Source organism: Catharus ustulatus, chromosome 2 (genome assembly GCF_009819885.2).
Source record: "Catharus ustulatus isolate bCatUst1 chromosome 2, bCatUst1.pri.v2, whole genome shotgun sequence".
Lineage (NCBI taxonomy): Eukaryota > Metazoa > Chordata > Aves > Passeriformes > Turdidae > Catharus > Catharus ustulatus.
In genome coordinates, this window is record NC_046222.1 from 29,142,816 (window position 1) to 29,161,877 (window position 19,062).

Genomic DNA, 19,062 nt, shown 5'->3' on the forward strand with positions numbered 1-19,062 from the left:
GCTACTCACTAGAAAATTAACTTGGAATGGAGAAAACCATTCACAGAGCCAATGTAAGATGGCTGTGCAATGCCATCCAACAGAGCCATTATTCCTAACCAGGAATCATCAGAGACATCATCAAAAGAATCATCAGCCAGCATAACTTGCCCAAATGTGCCCTAAAAGACAGTCCATGGGACCCTGCCTTAGTTCTGCTCAATATATACATAAATCCTGGGTATGTCCTGCTGATCACAGATACCACTCCAACAAATGAACTCTTCCAACAGTCCTTTCCAGCAGGTGCCATCCCCTCTCCCAAACTGCTTTGGACTGAGTTGCTACTGCATCTGGGCATCTGATGACATGCAGAAGAAAACCACAGCAGCCTTTCAATTAAACAAAACTCTTACAAGAGGAAAGTTGCTGTTTCTGAGCATCCTTCTGTCATTCTGGACCCTCTCCCTGTTTTGTGAGACTCCCCTGGTAGTTCCCTGAAGAATCCGCCCACTGACACTGAAGGTGTCTTTCCATCACAAGGGACCTGCTGCAACTTGGCAGACTGGCCTGACAATGTAGCCCTTGGTCCTTTGAGATCAAACTGTGAAGGCCACAGTGCAGTAGAGGTGACCACACTATCATGGAAACCAGAGAAGTGTCTTACCACCTCAGCTTTTCTCTCCCTTATCCTTAGGTCTGATATTCCATCTCAGCCCTTCCCAGCTTTTCCTCCTTTAACAACTTGTGGTATTTCCAAGAAATATTCAAAGGTAGGCTTGACTTGTAGTTTCAAAGGAACCAAGGTTCAGTAGTTCAGTGTATTCCTTTTCCTTTTGCTCTCACATGTGCCTTTGAAGTAGAAGCGATTCTCAGTATTTGTTGGTTTCCTCCTTCCACAGGCATTGTATCATTGAGCTACTGATGCAGTTTAGTATTGCAATAGAGAAGGAAATTTCACGATTATAAGCCACACCATTTTGACTAAAATTTTGGCCCAAACCCAAAAGTGCAGCTTATAATCCAGAGCAGCCAATATATGGATGAAGTTCAGAAATTTGCCAACCCAGAAATGCGAGCCTGCAGCAGCCCCTAGCTGAGCCAGAGCCCACCTGGCCCCAGCGGCGGTGGGGCGGCACTGAGCAGCTGTGGGCCAGCCCCGACCCCGGCGGGGCGGCACTGAGCCGAGCCCACATGGCCCCGAGCCAAGTCAGTAAACCCCGCGATCCCGCGATTCTGTTACTAATTGGCAACTTTGTGAAAGTTGCATGCAGATCCTCGCTGCGAATGAAAGTGCGGCTTATAATCCAGTGCGGCTTATATATCGACAAAGAATGAAACGTTGCCGACACCCGGAAGTGCACCTTATAATTGGATGCGGCTTATAATAGTGAAATTAATGTAATTTTTTTCAAAAGATATTTGGCTTTTACTTGTTATTTTTATGCTGTATTTAATGTGTTTACTGTATATGGCAAAGGCAGAGAGAAGTTGAGATGTAAGGACTTCCAAATCAGATCACTATTGAAACTGGTTTGAGTCCAGAGTCTCTACTAAAAATGTCAGCTTCATCTGAAAAGGGCAATAGATTCAAACCTACAATTACTGTCATTAGCACAGGACTCAGAATGTTAGTATTTCCCTGGTGTAAGTAGCTTACTCTTTCTTTTTCCTCCCACCTAATTTACAATAAAATAAATCCATGTGAATCAAAATGAAGGCTAGCATGAGTTTGGAAAGGGCAGCATAGGCAGTTCTTCCTCTGGAATGCTCTGTGGTCAGCTGTTTAGGTTATTTCCTTGTTAAGTGAGAGATGTGCATTCAAATCTGCTTAGAAATAGAAAGAACTGAGCATTCTACACCTGGCTGGGTTCTCCAAAACACAGGGATCTGAGGGTGCCCCCATAAAGCAAATTCTGGTATGATCTCTGCAGGTGAGAAAGAGGAAGAATGGCTGCCATGCTGCATAGGCTTAAATACAAAGGCCATAGATGGATGTCATCCTAATACCTTGGCTTGTGTTGCTGAGTTCTAGAAGCCAAAGAGTTGTCCAGCAAGATCAAAGACTGTCCCAGTGGGCTTGTCCTGCTGCCTCTTCCTTGTCCTATTTTTATTGTTGGAAACAGTTTTTCTTCTGTTACTACTGTTATGGTGAAAGAGACCATCACAATGTGATGAAGTCACAGATAATGGGGAGCTGTGATTAATATTGAGAGAAATCTAAAAATAAAACTTTCTTTTACATTGTTTTGTATTTAATATAACCATGCATGAAGCACTGGGCCACGAAAACCCCTGTGGCATAAATAGCAGGGTTAGCTGTGTGGGGGTAGTGCAGCAATGAATATAGCAGTAGCTGATTTACAGATTTTGTGGAGTTTGGAGTTTGCTATTTTAAAGATTTTCTTTCATCTTTTCTGTCTCTGCCCCACCACTACATGATTATTTAAAATAACCAACTTCCTGTTCTCCTCACGTTTCTTCACAACAAGAGAACAACTTTTTAAAAAAAAGTTTAATTTAATTGCCATGCTACAGCATAGCCCTGAAGGGCCTGAGTCCAAATATTTGGTGTACAAAAAAATCTGTACTGCTTCTTCACACAAGATTTTATTTTGATTTAGGATTTGAAACATTAACACTTGACTGCTGCAGGGAAGTGTTAAGTTTTCTTGGGGCTGGAAATGAAAGTTTAATACAGCATTAGGAGGGAATTCTCTGAATTAGTAAACCTTATATCTGGAACCATCTCCAGTTAAGCATAATTAAGAATTAAGAAAGCTATTCTTTCACCTTTGGAATCAGTAATTTATTTTTTCTTTTATCAGAAAAGTATTTTCTGGCATTTTATTGATTGTGCAATTAAACTGTGTTTACTATCAAAAAGATCTATTTCTTGAAAAGTTAGCGTACCGCAGTAGGAGAGGGAAACCAATTATTTAGCAAAATTGGCTGTATCCTAATACATTAAATGCTATTTGGGTACTAAGTGACTTCAGGTCTGTGGGTAATTCTGTAATAATACATATAATAAGATATAGACTATACATTTACGAAAGTTAGGTCTCATGGATCTCCTTCAGAAATAAAGGTCTCTATCACCTCTTCAAGATAAAAATACAACACACTTTTGATATGTTCTGTCACTCTCACCAGTATATTGCAATTCTAACAACATTTTTGTTGTTATTATTTGGCAAAGGTAAACTGTATGCTCAGTACATATCCAAACCTCTAAGGTTGGGCTGTAGAATGGCACCAGAGTCTGTATATAGGGCTACATGCCACTTTTCCTTAAAAAAGCATTTTATGAGATCAAGAGTTTTCAAATACAAACTGTATAATGATCCCAAAAGACTGTTGCTCTCAAGCAGTGTTGAAAGATTTTTGGACTTGGAAAGCAGTGTAATAATGTAAGTGCTACCGTATAATAATGAAAACATTTTGTTCTCTGCATTTCAGTCCTGAAGATCCAAATCAACTGGTGGGTATAGCAAATCTGTAGCTGTAAAAATCTGCATAACCACATCAAAATTTAACTGTACAGAGCAAGATGAGGATTTTTGTCTTCAAGAAATACAGGTCCCTGGTGTCTACTCTATGAGCTTCAGGTACTAGAGAACAGCATAAACCAGGAGGTCAGACTTTTTCGTTGTGAGCTGGAAGGAGATCCCAGTCTTGAAAATAAAACGGAGCAAGGAATTAATTTCTTTTTTTTCTTCCCCCACTGTAGTGTCCTGCTGCAGGGTTAAGTACCCGTGTGCCAACCTGTCGAGTGCCGCTGCACAGGGAACCGCGGGGTCAGAGCCTCGAAGCCTGGCTGCAGGGAGACTCATGGAGAGGTATCCGACTCCCCTGCGCCTCCGAGGCGGTACGCGCGGTGCCTGCCCGGGACTGCCGCTACCTGCGGGGCAGCGCGGGGCGGCGCGGAGCGAGCAGCACCCAGGCGGGTCCCCGCGGTCGCCGCCGCCGCCCGCCCCGCCTTGCGTGGCCCGTGGGAGCGGGCCCGGGTGCCGGAGGCGACGGGGAGGGCTGGGACGGGACCCTGGCCAGGGGTTTCTCTCTCCCCCACCCCCTCCTCCCCTCGCCACCGGTTCCCGTGAGGCTGCAAGTGCCGCCGCGGCAGCTGGGGGGCCGACGGGGGATGCTGCTGCCGCCGCCCTGCCCAGCGCCGGAGTGAGGGCAGGAGGTGGTGGCGGCAGGAGCAGCCCCGGCGGCCGGACGAGGTGAGCGGGGCACGGGCCCGCGGGGCAGGTGGGTGCGCGCCCGGGATGGGAGCGGAGCCGGGGTGGGCAGCGCTCCCGCCGGGACCAGCCCGCCCGCGCTGGGAGCGCACGGGGGAGCGACGGACGGGGCACAGCCCGCAGGATCTGACCGGCGGGCAGCGCTGCGCAGTGCCGGGTCTGGCTTTGGGGTGCAGAAACCTGGAGAAGCAGAGCGCCCGGCCAGGCGGGGTGCGGAGCAAGCCGAGGGCGACAGGTAGCCGGAGGTATTTCAGGCTGACCCCGGCCGGCCATGCCAGATGCAGACGTAATTCCACGGAGGAACCCCTCCGCCTCCCCTCCCCAAATCTTGGACAGGGTGGTTTCTGATACCTGTAGGATCAGGCGAAAGGAGAAATTTTCGTAGAGCTCTGAGCTGTTATCTCTGGCTGAAGTTATCTAGAAATAATATTGAGGGGGGAAGGAACAGTAATTCATAACAAAACTTTGAAGAGCAACAAGTTGTTTTACCGAAATCACACACGCTGGGGAAAAAAATCACCTCACTGATCGTGATAGAAAGAGGCTAATAGCAGTGTCTTGAAAACCAATTTATACCACAATTACCAGTTTCTGAAGCCTTACATTATTCAAAACAAATTTCACATTTTGTCTGAAGAGAGTTTTTGAGAAGTCCTGAAACTGCCCTTAAAATCTTAATTTTTACATATGTTGATATAGAATATGATAGTTTAAATAATTTTCGTATTTGTTTGACATGTTTTCCGTTTTTACTGATTTTTTTTCCCTACTTGAAACAGGTGGTCCATTTTGCACTACCCTCCTGCTCTCTCTCAGGCTCTGCCCCACAAAACCACCTCTGTATGGTGCAAACTAGATTAACCTTGTTGGACACTCTGGGCTGGATTCAGTGGAGCAGAGGAGGGGGCTAGTAGCCCTGCATCTTCCAGCCTGGCCAGTGCAGTTCTCCTGTTTGGCCATGTATCACGGAGGAGAGTGACTTTGCAGGCTTTTTCCGATTTCCACTTTTGAGTAGCTTCCCTATCACAGTTGGGACTATTTTGCCTCCTACTCGAGTTTCACCACCCGGTGTAAACGCAGAGAGGATGTGCTGGGAGGGGCAAGGTCAGGGGAGTATCATTGAGGCGTTGCTAAGGCTATTTCCCAGGCACTTTAGTGCCCCTTGAACATGCTTATGCTAATTGTGGAAATTACAGCCCTTAACTCCTGTGCTTGATTTAGTCTGAGGCTGGTCAGTTGTGCAATTCTTTCACTTACTGTTCTATGCTTCTCCCCTCACCATGCTGCAGGACTAAACTCTCTTTGCAATGGGAAATAGAAGTTTCAACCTCAGGAACCAAATCTGTTTCTGTGCTCTGTGCATTCACCGGGGTCTTGCCATTGATCCCTGTGCTGTGAAGACCAAATTCTTACATCTTTTCTAGCTGTGAGCATGGAAAAATTAGTTGGTTGTTTATTAGGAATATGTTTAACTGAGCAGTGGTGATGGCTGTTCAGATGAAATACTATTCCAAAATCTAGTTTGCATTTAACTGATGTAATTGAAGTTGTTGAAATGTGATTATTTTTAAAGAGAATTGATTATGGCAATTTATGACTAGAAACCATACAAAGCACCCCAAAGTAGTTTATTTTGTTCTAGGATATGACAAGGCTGATGTTTGGAGACATCTATAAAATTATTAGGGTGATCCTAACTCTGTGCTGAAGTGTGCGTCAAATCTCGTTCCAGCACTTGACACCAGACTGTCCTACCCTTAACTTCTCAGAAAGGCCAGTGATGGAGTGAGTAAAAAAGCAGGCAAAATTTCTACATTGTTTTCAAAGTGTTGGTAGACGAATATTGACAGAAAAGGTTGAACAGATACCTACTGTGTTAAACTTTATGGCTCAGTGGAAGAATTCAGATCACAGGTCTGTCAGCCTGACACCCTTTCTACCATTCTCAAATCTCAACATTTTCATTGTATTTGATAAAATTATTAGGATTATCTTCTGAATTATGAGCAAAAATGTCGAGTGAGACGGGAACCTTTTCAGTTCATTCTCATTCCATCTGCATGTTGTTTGCAAGCTGTTGCATCTATTGTTGCTTGCAAACAACCTCTTCTGCATAAATTGACAGCCTTTCTCAGTCACTTATTAACTGCAAGAGTGTACAATTTTTTACTTGCCCTAATTTGTGCCAACAATTTTGAGAACATTATTGACACCAAGTAGACTGAAGGAGGACACTGACAGAGAGATGGTAGCTTTAATACCAAAATCTCTGCTGATGTTTCAAGGCTAATTCTATGTAAGAACTTTTTTTTTTTTTGTTCAGCTGAGAAAGTTAGGTGAGATTAACTGCTTGCATCACGAAACATGAGAGATTATAATCTCTTTATGCCTACATGAAATGATGGTGAAGGTAACATGATCTAGTGACTCAGTTGAAAAGACCATTCCAGAACCTATTCTGGGCTTGGACACTGATCTCAGACAAACCATTTTCTTTCAGTTTTCCAGTTTCAAAAAAGTGAGGATAAGAACTGTGCCTCACAGGGTCTTGTTAGAAATACCTTGGTTAGAAACAGGGGTATTTAAAGCACACTGGAATTTCCACGCAAAAAACTTTGCATTGTTTTATGGTACAGTTGACATATGAGAACAGGCAAAGCAGAGGGGTTCAAAAGTATCGGATCCTTTTCCCCCCCAATTTCAATTCAACTGACTGTTGTGGTGCATAGGGTTGGTTGACCACTTCTCTGATCTGTAGCCTTCATGTGATACTTATAACTGTGTCTGAAACCAGATTTAGTGATCTAAATCCATTTTGGAGTTGGAGAGAAAACTTTATGCTACTGAACTTTTAATTTTTATGTATTAAAATTATTTTAATTTGGGGCACTTGGGCCTGGCATATTAACATGCTTCTGCCTCCATTGCCTGGAATAGAGACTACTTGGTGTTGAATACTTTGGTACTTTAGAACACCTGGCTGAGTCTCTGATACGGGTAAAGCAGTTAGTAGGTGCCTGGGTCGTGATTTTTGTTTCTTGAAAAATGCTGGGGGAAAGGAAGGGGAAGGAAGTGTTAAACCCAGCTGTGGCATTGCACATATAAATAAGCAATATTCTCTTGAACAGAGAGTGAGGGCCATTATACTGTGTCCTCAGTTTGGAGCCAGATTTGAAACAGTGGTCCTCTGGAGTTGTCAAAATACAAGTATTTGTGGTTAGTGTACATGTTACCATTGCAACACAGTGCACAGGGAGTGGAAATCTGCAATGGCACGTGCAAAGAGAAGAAAAGGAAGACAGAGAAAAGAAAGAAGGATGAGGACAGGAAAAGAGACAAGAGGCAAGGGTGGCAGTGATCCTAGCAAACATTTTCCAGTAAGCGGTTCTGAATGTGATGTAAAAAATAACAACTGAAAGTTTTATTTTGCTACACAGAGCCCAAATTCTTCCTTTGATCTCTGTGCAAGCTTCCTTTTGGCATCTGTGGGAGATCAGTGGAGAGTGAGGAGTCTTGAATTTATGATACAGCCTGTAGCCAGTCATGAAATGGAATTCAGTCCTCTCAAAAAATGATTACATAGCTGTGAGTCAGCCAGAAGGTACACACATGGTTCTGAAATAAATTATTAAAGTCAGTCAACACAAAGACATTTCACCACCAAAACAGTAGGTAAGTTATGTGAGTACTCTGATCATTGCAGCTAAACTGTTGGCATCTGTTTAAAAAAAGTTGTCTGGGTGTCCATGCTAGTATCTACAGAAATTCCTTGATGGACTTTTTTTTTCTGTAATGGTTTGCACAAATACACTATTTTTGAAACTTATGACAGGATACAGCATCTAAAACCAGAGATTTCATCTTAATAAGTTAGAAACACATTAAGTGACCTCTAATGAGTAGCAATAAATTCACAACAACACTCTCTTAAATAATGGAATCCATTTAGTAATTTTTCCTAACTATGCTTTCTACTTGAAAATAGCAGTAGGGAGCTTTAGAAGATAGGTAACAGATGCACCAACCTGTCAGAGCAAACCAAATACACAGGAAATCATTACATTTAAGAGAGTTGATTTCAGGATTTTTTTCAGATGATTAACATGAATAATCAATGTATATATAGGTCTGCTGATCTACAGAAAGATCATTTACCTGTAAGAATTTGACCTTTGATACTTCTCTTGGTCTATTGGGCTGCTGATTCTTGGACACTTGACATCGTGAATTAAAATATTGTGAAACTAGGGGTTTGGGGGTCTTTACATATGTACTATGAGAAGCAGAACATTTAGGATCAAGCCAAAGTAAAATCCAACATTGAATTGTCGTTATAAATCATTCCTGCTGTAAGCAGCTCTGCTGACTTTCTGCCTGAAGTCAGCAGGTCCTTCTAGCACTGCTACACTGTTCAGAGTCTACTGGGTTTGGCAACCAATGGAACTCCTGACTTGATACTTGTCTTCACTTAGGAGAACATGTTATAAACCAGAATAGTGGTCTACAGTATGCTCTGCAAAACAGAAAGAAGATGTGGTACCTGCATCAGAGTGCTCTTGTTGTTTTAGGCAGATTAGGTTAAGAAGATGAAAGACTCATCTTTAAATTTCACATCATCTCCTCAAGACAGAGCTTGACAGATGTTGTCCTTCCCTCCAAGAAGTACTGTCTAGCCTGTATTTTCTCCTTTCTGTCCTCTGTGCTTTCTTGCTACCTTTTAGCCCTAATCTTCCTGAAAAGGAGAGCATTCATTACTCATTCCTGTTTTTCTATCCTCTGGTTCAGCCATGGCCTAGCACCATTAATTAAGCTTTTACTTGTGAAGTTTGTTTTAGAGCTGCCTGTGTAAAGGAGCATTACTAAAGACAAGCTGTTGAATGAATGTTATACTGTGGGAGGATTTCCTCTAACCCCATTATTCCTGGCTTCTCTGGTACCAGCTGGACATGGAAGCATAATGTTTGGGAGCAGACTGATTGTTCCAGTGAATGCAACAGATACATGTCTCTCATACTTGCTGTTAATGTCAGTGTCCACCAAACTCAGGAACTCCATGGAATCATCCACTCATGGCTGTGCTCACATGGGCCATTGCACAAAACTCCGCAGTGACAAGGGAAAATGGATGTTGAGGTCTGATAGTGATGGTGTTCATCAGTAATTTACAGATTAGGGACGTGGGTATCACACAGTTTTGTTTGCAGTCTTTAATCTTCCCAGAAAGATTCAGGTACCTTTAAAATTTTTAGTGAATACCATTTCAGGTGCAGAGTGCATTTTTTGCATGTCCTGTGCCATCTCTACCAGATGCTGCATTATCTCTGATATTCTAGAAGGCACAGTGCAGGCAAGTTTAAATGTCTGGACTAGTGCCTCAATAGTAGGTGTTTGTGGCAGGATTTTTTTCCTTATTCCCATCTTCCACCTTTCACCCCACTGCTGTCGTTGCTGCACGTAATGGACATTTCTGCTCAGTTCTTTGACACTCCTTAAAACCCTATTGTGGGAAGTCATGACTGAATGGGTCCACATGTATCACATTCTGTCTGCTATGGTAGTTACTTCCAAGATGACCAATTTAGCTCTATATGTTTTTTAATATTTTGAAATGTATCGTAATTGCTTTCACCAGGACCTTTTGACTAACCCTGGGCAAGCCAACTGTCCAAGACTTACAACAAAGATCCAGGTTTCAGATCTCTCTGAGAACATGTTCTACACAGTCTTTGAGAAGAAATTTAACTAAGCTATGCCCAGTCAACACCAACCAGTACGCTCTACACCATGATGCCATTCTTTCTGTATGAGCATTCTGTAAATATTTTGAATTGTGAGGTAGCTCCTTACAGGAACTTTGTGAAGGAAAGACAACAATATGCTCAAAGGACACTAATCTATGTGACATATAAATCACATAGATATTTTATGCCTTCATAGCCATATATTTTGTAAGACTGTCATATTCTTACACAAATTATAAAATGTCATACCCCACTGATGAATTTCCTCCATTTAGTGGCCTTCGATATGGGAAAAACACATAGATTTATAAACCAAGCTGTGATACTAAATCTTCTGCTGCCTGTGCTTATTATTTCAGGGAACCTGTTTATAGTCCTTGTGCCACCTTAGAGAGGCAACTGTAATTGTCCTGGCTTATATATTATAGATTGAAGGGGCTGGATCTAGTTAGTGAGTGACAAACTGAATATAAAATTCTGGTTTCTAAACAACAGAAATAGGTTCCACTTTTTGTGCCATCATGTCTTTCTAGTAGATTACTCCATATGATATCCTTGTCTAAAGCATTTTAATCAGGTTACAAACATAAATATCATCAGTGATGTGTGAATATATATATGCATGTATAAACATGAATTATTCACATCATTTAGACTTCTGTCTTTAACAAACACATCGATAACGTATTATACTTCTTTTACTTCCCTGGATAGTCCTGAGTTGAATAATTTCAGCAGCTAGCTAGGGTACAATTACTGCTGCTTTCATTTCTTGGGAAGCCATGTTTACATAGTTAAAAGCCTCTGACGTGTCATGTCCATTTTCTTATCACAGCCTTCAAAAGCATCAGTCAATCAGAAAGCTGAGCTTAATCTTAAACAGGATTAATCTTAATCTTTACCGTCCCTCCTCCACAGTTAGATCACATATTTTGAATACTCTGCCTGGGAGATTTCAGCTGAGAGATTTGAGCTGTGTCTCTCCATAAAGTGGTGCAGGATGCGCAGTGTCAGTGTACTGGTTTGCAGAGATGAGATCCCAGTTCTCCAGGCTTAAGTAGCAGCTGGATGACACTTCTAGGGGTGGAAAATTCTTAGTGCCTAAAGAGGTTGATGAGTATCTCAAGAACTTTCAAGGACTTGAGCTTTAGCTCCTAGTGTTAGTAACTGCAACCTCTTCTTCTTCTAGAGTTTCTGCAACACTTGCTCTATTTGTCTTACTCTACTTAAGCACTGAGGTTTTGATTCACAGCCATGAAAGGCAGAGGTGTTTAGTTTAAATTGAAAACTGAGGTTCAGATGAAGTCACATGGTGTCTGATTACCAAAGTCACAGATACATTCTTGCTGCAATTGTGCATTGCCCATGGGTGCATAAGGAACTCTGTGGCTGGAATCTTCTTACACAGGCATGATCAGTTGCCATATGTTGGAAATAGCCAGAATGAAGTAGATTACGTATTTGGTAGTTGTTTTGCTTTAGTTATTTTCATTGCTTCCATGGAGTCTATTTCAGTATTCAGTTGGTAAACTGAGGCATTTTATGAAGGACAATAAAAATTGGACACTCCTAATGGAAAGGAACTCAGTACAATCAAAAATATCCATGCATTCTGGTTGTTTTCATAGGTGAACAATATGGAGAGAAGTGCAGTGGTTCTCTGTGCCGTTGGACTTCTGTGCAGTGATAGAGCTGAAGGTATGAATGTAGGGGCCTGGATCCAACCATTTTCCCCTACTTGTCAAACTGGAATTGCTCTAGCTGATGTTTTATCATCAGCATAGCTGGCAGCACAGTGCAATGAAAGATGCTACAGGATGACCACTGAAACCAACAGCAGTGCACATGGAGCACATGGGCAGACCTAATAAGAGGCAGCAGTGGGGTAGGAATTGAGGCAGACAGAGCACTGGCACTGTCTGCTGTCTTACAGACCTGCCTAAGGGAAATGTGGGAAGAAATCATCCCTGTTGGAGTGAACAGGGTCAACAAGATGAAACAAGGGACTGTGAGGCTGTGTCCTCCTCTTTTGTTGTTTCTATGAGGATGAGATGCTTTCCCTGTATAGCGTCAATTTTCTTTATCCTCTAATAACTTATTTCTTCATTGACCATCAAAATGTATTTATAGAAATAGACTTATTGCCTGCTACTGATTCTGAGGTATAACACTTCATTTTTGTACCCTTCTAGGTAGGGACTACTGCTAGTTATAGCTGCAGATAATCATATTTCTAAGAACCTTTAGGTTGGCAACAGTGCCTGGCAGATGACACTGAAAATACCAGTGACATCCTGTAAGAAGAGACCATTGACAAGGATTATTATAGAGGAACAGATTATTTTAATGCCACTATATCAAAATAGTGTAAATTACTTACTCTGAAATTGCTTATTCTTCCTAAAAGTTTTAGAGTTTTGCCAAAATGCCTTTCCTACAAGCTATGGCATGACATTGTTAATATTTGCAGCTTTTAAAATTACTATCTTGTTCTGGGAGGAGATTTGTAGTGGTCTCATTTTCTTACTCAATATGTGTTTTGTGATCTTTATCAGGGCAATAGTTGCAGTTACTGAAGTCTAAAACAAATCTTAGTGCTGTAATTTCTATTAACATTACAAAATGGGCAGAACTGACACAGTAATTTGTATCCTCTCTCTGTGTCTACCTCATCCAATTAATTACTGATGTGTAACCGAGAATTGTTGACAGTTGTGCCAACAACCTGGGGGATGCAGAAGACTGTAGGTGACACCAAGGGTGCAGTTTGTCCTCACAATTTCCTGTTGCTGTTAGCAATTTGCAAACTGGCAGGTAGGTTTGGAAGGATGTCCATTAACAACAATAACATCTTGTAAATTATAAGGAGTATGCTTGCATGCAACATGTGTGGACTATTAAGATTTTGTTATTATAGGCAGTGTTTGAAACAACTCTACATTATATGGCCTTGTTTGAAAGCTCTCTTGTAGTAAATCAAAACATTGAAATAGCTGTCTCAGAAATACAAAAGGTTGAATTGATAGAGTTTTAAACATACAATTCCAGACAACAAAAATGTTGACAACAGCTTGGCATCCACATATTTTGCTTCATCCAAAGACCTGAAAGAGCTTATAAAAATGTCTAATTGCAGTGTAACAAGTTCCCATTTTGTATCAAGGACTATTAAAGTAGAAAAAATGCACAACTATAATTTTCAGGTTCAGATTTCTATTGTTGGATACTTACATTCATATTCATATCCTTTATCTAAATATAGGTTTAGATGGCAACTTACATTCAATTTTGAAAAATGATCTGATTTCCAGGCCCAGAGATTGAAAGGAAGAATTTTTCCTAAGCATATGAAACATGTAAAAGCCTAAATATTTTGCTTCTCGCTGGGTTTCATCCTTTTTTCTTCTTTTCTTTTGATGATTTTTCTCCGGCCTTAGACAGTAATTGCAGTTAATGTACCTCTCTGATGTTCACACTAATATTGCACCACCTTCTTCAGAAGCAAAGCAATAAAAATTATTCAGATATCTAATAGCCTTATAACTAGGAAGGGAAGAAAGTTCATAATTCTAAGTTAAGCATGTAATGGAACAGTGCTACTGTGTACCTAACAATGCATATGTCCTTCCTAGGTTACATATTTTACATGAGCAAGACTTCACATCCCTCACAGAGATTATGAGACCTATATCTCTTAATTAAGAGAACATGATTTCACCAAAAGAGCTGGCAGTTATAAATATATGAGGTTTTTTGTATATATATAATAGTCATGGATATATATGAGTTAGATAACTCATGACTCTCATACTTTCAATGCTGTGGGCTGATAGAAATTGAACACAGTGACCTGTGGGATCATAGAATGGTTTGGGCTGGAAGAAGGCTTTAAAATCATTTGATTCCAACCTCCCTGCCACAGACAGGTACACCTTCCATCAGATCAGGTTTCTCAGAGTCCCAACCAGGTTGGCCTCAAACACTTCCAGTGATGGGGCATCCACAGCTTTTCTGGGATACCTGTTCCAGTGTCTCGCCACTCTCAAAGGGAAGAATTTTTCCCTAATATCTAATCTAAACCTCTTTCAATTTAAGACCATCACCTCCTGTATGGTCACTACATCCCCTTATAAAAAGTCCTCTCCTTCTGTCCTGTAGCCTTTTTGTGCTGGAGGGCTGCCATATGGTGTCCGTCAGATTTCTCTTTTCGAGGTTTCTTATGTCAGAGCTGGATGTAGCACTCCAAATGCACTGTCGTGAAAGTGGAGTGGAGAGAGAGAATCACCTCCCTTGACTTGGTGGCCAGGATGTGTTTGGTTTCTGGGCTGGAAGTGCACAATGCTGGGTCTTGTCAGTTTTTCCATCCACCAATACCCCAAGGTCTCCTTGAGCTGCTCTCAGTTGCCTTGCCTGTACTCTCTGCCTGTCTTCTCTGTATACTTAGCCCAATTTAATTTAAAGTGCCCTAAGTTAATTATGGCATTGTTTCATCCAAAAAGTTCATAGAGGAGAGGTTTTTCAGTTGAGCTGCTTCTAAAATCCAGAGACCTACTGCCTTGGTACCACCCATCTCATTTAATGTTTCCTGTGCCTCGGGAGAACATCTATGGGAATTAAAGTTCACCTTCTCCTCATGGTCCTCAATTACCAAATATCCTGCTGGAACCACAGACAAGTGGGTGATAGAGCAGTCCTGTGGCTACACTGTGGCTTGCAGGGCTGGAGCTGGCGTCCCTGTGTGTTACTAGATTTGGGCAACTGCATGGATGACATAAAGCTATTTTTGTTTCACCTTTGCTGGTCTTATGCCAGGAACAGCTTGGAGAACCTTGGCATGACTTGTACAGCAACGTTTACTTCTGTGTAATTGTTGCTGCAGCACAAAGTCTCTTCTCAGTCAACTGTTTAAACTTTCTGTTATCTTTAGTTTTTATTAATAAAGCAATAAAATCCTTATCTGCATGGATTGTGTAAATTGTAAAGAGGCAAAAAATAAACCTCTCTCCCACAGTTTATTTCATTTGTAAAGCCTTCTGCAGTCCTGACATCTGTTTAACGTGGTGTATGTTTACATTACAACTTAAATGATTAGGAGTAATAATTGCATTTAAAAATATACAGATGTCCTCATTCTGAACAAAATTCATAACTATAACAGATTGCAAACCTTATCCCAATTCTTACTCACTATACCTCTGTTTTTCCTAGGTAAAGAAAGAGGATCTTGTGGCTCCTCTGCAGATTGATAACTGAGCTGTCCTTCTTATACTATCTTCTTGGACCATTTTCTCAGAAATATTCTGCATATTCCAAGACTCTACATCAATACATATAAAACTACAGTAACAGCTGCTTGACATAATATTATTCTAGGAATACTCTATAACTGTGTAAACACAGATTGTGTGATAATGTGAATCTCAATTGAAAAATCGAAAGGTCATTCTTGTTCATTCTCTACTGAGATGAAAAAATGAAAAAAATGGATGAATAGAGAAGTACAGACTTGAGCTCATGTTGTGCAGCTGAGCTAGCTATTTCTTCAGCTCTGTCCTAGGTCATCTGTTTCCATGATAGAAGTTATTTCAACTCATTTATATTAAATAGCAAAGTAATCATTCAGGTTCAATTGTGATTTGAGGAAAAACTCCTGCTCCCTGGCTACAGTGTGATTTAATCATGCATAAGTAATCAGGTAATTACAAAAGACATATGGTAAAATTGAAAGCAGATTTTGACATTTTAATTACCTTTACACAGATTTTAATGTTTGTTTGGAAATTTGTATTGGAAATCAATTTAGTTTGCAGTTCTTCAAGTAATATTAGCTATTCCGTGGTCTAAAATTGTTATTAGTTTGGAAATCAGAAAGCATGTGCATGACTGTTGGATCCTTATAAGATCACACAGTATCAAGAGAAAGAAAGCTCGTAAAATGTTGCTTGTCTGGACATCTCTTTTGCACTCAAAAATTAGAGCAGAGTTTGAACCTTTGTTCAAAGCTATGTCCTCCTTTAATTCATCTCCTGGCTTCCAGGGCTGTGCATTTTCCCCACATTTCCTGTTGTCTCACCTTCCCCATACTGCGAATTTTATTTTATCCTGTTGCTGTGTGGTCTGACCATTGGCAAAGCATGTTTGGAGGTTCCTGCTCTGCAAGTGAGATATGTCTTCTTCAGCCCAAGTAAAAACACCAGTTTTTGAGACCTGAGCCAGGCATCTGAGCAGAGTGCCGGCATGTTCACAAACAAAACAGCAGATGCTTATGGTTCTCTGTGAATAGGGAAGAGGAGACTGAGGATGTTGTGGATTATATTGCTCCGAAGAAGTGAGGGCAGGATTTGACAGAGAAACTGAAATTATGTAAATCAAATCATGGAAGCATATAAAATTTATATAGGAAATTTCTTACTTTCAGGTAAATTCTTAATTTCCTGTTATCAATCATTGTAGCTGTCTTTATTCAACAATGTGTTTTTCTGGAGCTCTACTGGAAATAGATCTATATTTAAAGGTCTACATATTTAAAGGTCTTTATAAGGCACTTTGACTTAGGAAAAACTGATCCAACTGCAATGATTGATTCATTGCAAGATGTATCAAATGCATTAACAGTAAATTGTGCTTAAACAGAAACCTGTCTCAAGGCCTGAACCTCTTAAGGTGGTAGATCTATGTAACCATACTGGTTTGGAATCTCTGCCCTTGCAAATGAGACATTGTGTTTTTTTCCATAAAAACTGTGTTGTTTTAAAGCTGCAAGTTTTGCTGGGCTGCCATGATGCAAACTATTCAACATGGTTAGATCCCAGAAGATACAGCAAATTTGATAGGAGCAGCTAGGCTGATAGCATATAGGCTGACAAACACACAAAGACACACTGACAGCTTTATGTGCTTTTAAATATATAAATACATTAAATACCTGAATATAAACATGTGCTATAAATTCAGAAATATTAATCACCCAAATACAAAAATATGAGCAATGGTGGTATCTGATTCATAGCTCTCAATAGAATGTGATAGATGACAAACACCCATGGTAAGGACAATTGGTTGAAAAATTGCTTACCTTTGAAAAAGGAAGAGTTGAATTTGGGTTTCTGGATCTCAACAAAGCAGTCAATTTTTTTTTTTTCTCCTGAGTACAGTTTGAGCATTGACTCTTCCTGATGTCCTAACATGTGTACAGTAATATGTTTGGGAAACTTACCCAGCTGCATCCTTCAGTCAGGACAGACTGAAGACAGAAAATCAGTGAGGGTTTTTAAAAACACCCTTGATATGTATGTCAGTAAGTATGTCAGAAAATTAAAACACCAGTAAAAATGTACTGGCCCAAGAATACAGCAGGCAAAAATGGCTTTTTCAAAAGTGATGATGTATGATGTAAATCTTAGCAGTAAGAATATTCATTGCTGATGATGACACTTACTGATAGAAACATTGAGTCCTTTTGCCTCAGTGTTTACAGAAATTAAAACTGTTGGAGATGATGGTGGGACCTGAGGTGGGAAGTTAACTATCCCAGCTCATTGTGTCTTGTTCTGAAATGAGCAGTGATGATTTCTGCTGGAGAGAGACCCTGGGCAAGTTATATATAGGTGAGAGTACATTCTTTTTTCTTCTGTGTCTGTACATAAATTTTGGTATACACTGCAATGCTGAGAAACTACTTATAAAAGTAATATGTTCTTGTAGTTGTCACTTCTTAATAATCTCTCTGTAAAACAAGTAATAGAATTTTTCTTTCTGTCTCTCCAGTTAACTCTTTGCTGTTTTCCTCTAAACTCTGAAGATAAGATCCCTTGATACTGCTGTTCCAGACAGAGCTATTAGATCTGAGCCTCCAGACAGAGAAATTGAAATTACAGGCTTGATTTTGGAAGGCTTCAAAGAGACGGAGGGGTGGAGAGAGACTGGCATGAAATAGTACACTTTTCCCAGTTTCACTTTTGGGAAATTAAATAAGCATTCAGAAATAAAATCATGAAAGCATTTTTTTAAATTAGATGTGTAAGCATTAGCTGTTCATTACATTCTCCACTTGCAAACAAATTGGAGCAAATTATCAAAGTAGTGGCAAGGATTAATTTAATGTTTGTTGGAAAGTCTTAGATCCATGGAGAGAAGCTATGAGAGGTGTACACAGATCATTATCATAATGTTATGTATAATTATATTGTGTTCTTTCATTTTGCTGAGGAACAATTATTCAGTCCCAACATCCTCCATCCTCCATAAAAGTGGTCACAGGTAATTGTTATCTATTTATTAGCTAGGAAAAAAGATATTTCTTTTGCTGCATTCAACGTTGCACAAAAAGTAAGTGACTGAGCAAGAAATGAAGATGGTAATAAATTAGTCATATACACCGAACACTTGAAATTTTGCTGATGTAGTTGTTTATTGAAGATCCTCCTATTACTGTTTTCCTAGCAATGTTTTTGTAGCTAACGTAGCTCAGAAAGAGGTTACAAATGGTAATGGTAGTTTTGTGCTCTCCTTGATTCCTTGCAGAAGAACCCAGAGGGGGGTGCTTTGTTTAGTTTGAAATTGTTGCCTTCAGCTTTGTAAATAGTAAAAGAGGTGAATATGCTGTCCTCTGAAATTTTACGAGCAGTCTGCCTTGTCCCTTTTAATTTGGAAACATGCTATCATGGATTCTCTATCAATACCCTCTAACAATATTGTCTGACATAATCAAGGTAAGCAACAAAAAAAGGGTTAAATGATTTGATTAAAATTTGCTGTTCCAAATCACTTTGTTACGTTTGTTGCCTTGACTGTTGTGGTGGTGCTTTTTTACTGCCAGTCTGCTGTTTTGATAGAGTTTTCTAGTTTACAGAAATCCAGATTTAGCAAATCTAAGAAGTGCGTTCCTGTCTGTCTTTTCAATAGTGGGAAGGGAGATCATTGGTAGGTTAATTTGAAGAGTATTCCCTTTCACTTTGTAAAACATATTTAGATGGCTACAGATCTGGTAGATTTGGTCTTAGCAAGGGCACATTTCAAGTATTGAATCTGTACAGTCAAAAGCAAGAGAAAGTCAGACATCACTTTAGTGAGGGTTTGAGAATGCCTTTCCAGGTTCA

The 19,062-nt window shown here is 40.3% G+C and overlaps 1 protein-coding gene across 1 annotated transcript in view; it reads left to right on the plus strand.

The window, feature by feature from the left end:
* Positions 1-4,178: 4,178 nt before the first annotated feature.
* Positions 4,179-19,062, plus strand: part of CASR (calcium sensing receptor) — a 76,162-nt gene continuing 61,278 nt past the window's right edge. The window contains exon 1 of the mRNA XM_033083823.1: positions 4,179-4,233. The gene's annotated coding sequence lies outside the window, so the exon portion shown is untranslated. The remainder of the gene's footprint in view (positions 4,234-19,062) is intronic.